Raw genomic sequence first — 3528 nt, 5'->3', positions numbered from 1 at the left:
TGCGACTAGACTAAGCGTCTGTAGAATTACATAATTTACAAGTCACAAATCCTGCAGAGACGAGTTAATCTCTCGTAATCTTGAATGTCGAATCCGGTGAATTTGAAGACTAACTTGGAACGGAGCTACAAAGAGTTGATGACAGCAATGACTGAGCTGCAGACGATGACTAACATCGGCGCAGGCTGACCACTGAGGGCAGCTACGAACTGTGGACTGGCACAACTGCACTACTCTCCTGCTGCACATGAAGTGGCCTCGCGGCGCCTCGCGGAGAGCATAAGTACTGCGACTGGCTGTGTACTCTTTGGCTAACACAGTCGTTCTTCTTTTCCGCCTATCGAGAGAATCGCATCCGGCGGATCGATCTTTCAGGCGGCGGTGTGGTCGTATGACTGACGACATAACAACCTGTGAGGAATTGCTTGTCCGTTTGGAGGCTTATCGTGAAAATTTTGGTCGCAGGTGATGAAATATCAGTTCAGCACAACGGAGCGGAAGGAAAACGATAATCCACGGAGTGCCACCACATCGCCTCTTCTCCAAGGAAAAGTTCAAAGCAGCTACCTTAGCCTGTAAAGTCATGGCAACATCCTTCTAGGACTCTGAAGGGGGTGTTCTGTTCGATAACCTCCTGGTTGTCCACCTTCAAGGCGTAGCTCTCAAGTTTTTTGCGCTCCCCTCAGGAAATTGAGGAAACGACTGGGCAGCGTGGTCGTCGCCACAAAAACGACAACAGAAGACTTCACACAAGTCTGTGCCACCGAGGAGAACTCCTAAAAATTCATCTGACTGTTCTTCCTCATCCACCCTACAGCCCGGATTTCACACCTTCCTACTTCCATCTGTTTGGTCCAATGGAGGATGCAATGCGCGGGAAGCAGTACTTGGATGACGGGGAGGTTACTGATGCAGCAAGACGTCGGCTCCGACGTCGACGAGTAGAGTGCTACCTTGCGGGCTTACAGACCCTCCCAGTACCGTGGCATTAAGACGTCACACTGAACGGAGATTATGATCAAAAATAGTGTTTTGTAGCCAAAAGAGTGCGGAACATTATGGTTTATTGGAATCCTGAATAAGAGCAATCTGCATTACTTATTGAGCACATCTCGTATAACACTTCGGTGCCAGGTGCTTAGATTAAGAGGGACACTTAAGCAGCATCCTGGACATGCAAAACTTTCCCAAAAGCCAGCCAGATATGGCTACACTGAAATGTCTGATTCAATCTGAAGGGGTAGCTCCATTTAAAGTCCAACACCCAGCGAGAGAATCGCCTTCAAGTCACAAGCAATTGATTGGGAACACTTCAGATAAGCACAGCCATTCCTGATACAAATAAGCAGGTTTGTTGATGGGTCGTTGTTGTCTTGACAATTCAGGAATACAGAGAAACACTTGAAGAAAGTCCTAGCGATGTGTAAAACGTTAGTGAGTCACATTTTGGAGTAAAATACCACAGTATGAAACACGTGAAAGCGATCGGGAAGTCCCGAGGTTGCATGCGAGCTGCTGGAAGATCAGAAGCTTTCCACCTGTTTACAGTTAGGGAAGCGTGGTTACACGGCATTGGTTGTTCACTGGGTGGGATTACAAACTGAGCCCACGAACGCGGAAGACGATATAACGAGAAGACAGAGAAGCAGATCAGTCAGTGTAGTGAATCAGAGGTAGATCAATCAAAGAGCCAATAATGCAGTCAGAGAAGGATTGAACAAGAGGGGATGGCATTAAAATTTACTTTCGACTCAGTCTTCAGACTTTAAGTCAGACCCTTTCATTCATCCTGATGTTCGTCATCACTTTATGACACACTCCTTTCCATTCCATGTCGAATGGACGTTCGTTGCGGTCGAATGGTAGAACCTTTAAGCTCCCGAATGCTGTGACCTCAGCCTCCAAATATTATGCTGACACTCCTTTTGCTTCTGCTGGACAGCCACTGCAGACAACACACAATGAGTGCAGGTACAAATACGTGATGATGCCCTATACCTGAGGGATTACGTCAACCAGCTCGGAAGAAGGAACGCTTAAGCTACCCAAGGCACCAGCTTATAACTGCAGAATTTGGAATATAAAAGACGCCCGTTGTTAACCTTCTGCGACACACATGTCAAGGGGTCATCGACACACCCCACCGACGTCGTGCGGCAAGCACATTAATGTAAAACCACTGGCGTCTCATAGGTATACATTCTGGCTGTTCACAAATTTTTGAATTCAGATTAACGTGAGTGCAAAATTAATGGCATCTGCTGTATAAGAGTTATTCTTGTCAATATATTAATACAACTTCAGCTACTGTAAATAACAATAACAATAAGATTTCGTTATTCTTAGTTTCGCATTTTTGTGTGAGAGTTTCCGTGCTTTTTTTTTATCTTGTTGCACAAATGTGCAAGGTCCCTAATGCATGTATTAGTTAACGAATTAACTTCCAAGCTGAAGATCAGGCATTCTTACGTTGTACCCAAACAGCAACTTACGCTTATAATACAGATCAGTTTGGATTCCGTAAAAATATTGGAATACGTGAGGCAATACTGACCTTACGACTTATCTTAGAAGAAATATTAAGGAAAGGCAAACCTACTTTTCTAGCATTTGTAGACTTAGAGAAAGCTTTCACAATGTTGACTGGAATACTCTCTTTCAAATTCTAAAGGTGGCAGGGGTAAAATACAGGGAGCGAAAGGCTATTTACAGTTTGTACAGAAACCAGATGGCAGTTATAAGAGTCGAGGGACATGAAAGGGAAGCAGTGGTTGGGAAGGGAGTGAGACAGGGTTGCAGCCTCTCTCCGATGTTATTCAATCTGTATATTGAGCAAGCAGTAAAGGAAACAAAAGAAAAATCCGGATGACATTGTAATTCTGTCAGAGACAGCAAAGGACTTGGAAGAGCAGTTGAACGGAATGAACAGTGTCTTGAAAGGAGGATATAAGATGAACATCAACAAAAGGAAAACGAGGATAATGGAATGTAGTAGAATTGAATCTGGTTATGCTGAGGGAGTTAGATTGGGAAATGAGACACTTAAAGTAGTAAACGGGTTTTGCTATTTGGGGAGCAAAATAACTCATGATGGTCGAAGTAGAGAGGATATAAAAAGTAAACTGGCAATGGCAAGGAAAGCGTTCCTGAAGAAGATAAATTTGTTAACATCGAGTATAGATTTAAGTGTCAGGAAGTCGTTTCTGAAAGTATTTGTATGGAGTGTAGCCATGTATGAAACTGAAACATGGACGATAAATAGTTTGGACAAGAATAGAAGATTTCGAAATGTGGTGCTACAGAAGAATGCTGAAGATTGGATGGCTAGATCACATAACTAATGAGGAGCTATTGAATAGAATTGGGGAGAAGAGGAGTTTGTGGCACAACTTGACAAGAAGAAGGGACCGGTTGGTAGGACATGTTCTGAGGCATCAAGGGATCACAAGTTTAGCATTGGAGGGCAACGTGGAGGGTAAAAATCGTAGAGGGAGGCCAAGATATGAGTACACTGAGCAGATTCAGAAG

This window comes from Schistocerca piceifrons, chromosome 1 (assembly GCF_021461385.2).
Source record: "Schistocerca piceifrons isolate TAMUIC-IGC-003096 chromosome 1, iqSchPice1.1, whole genome shotgun sequence".
In the NCBI taxonomy this organism is placed as follows: Eukaryota; Metazoa; Arthropoda; class Insecta; order Orthoptera; family Acrididae; genus Schistocerca; species Schistocerca piceifrons.
This window is presented reverse-complemented; position numbering follows the sequence as displayed.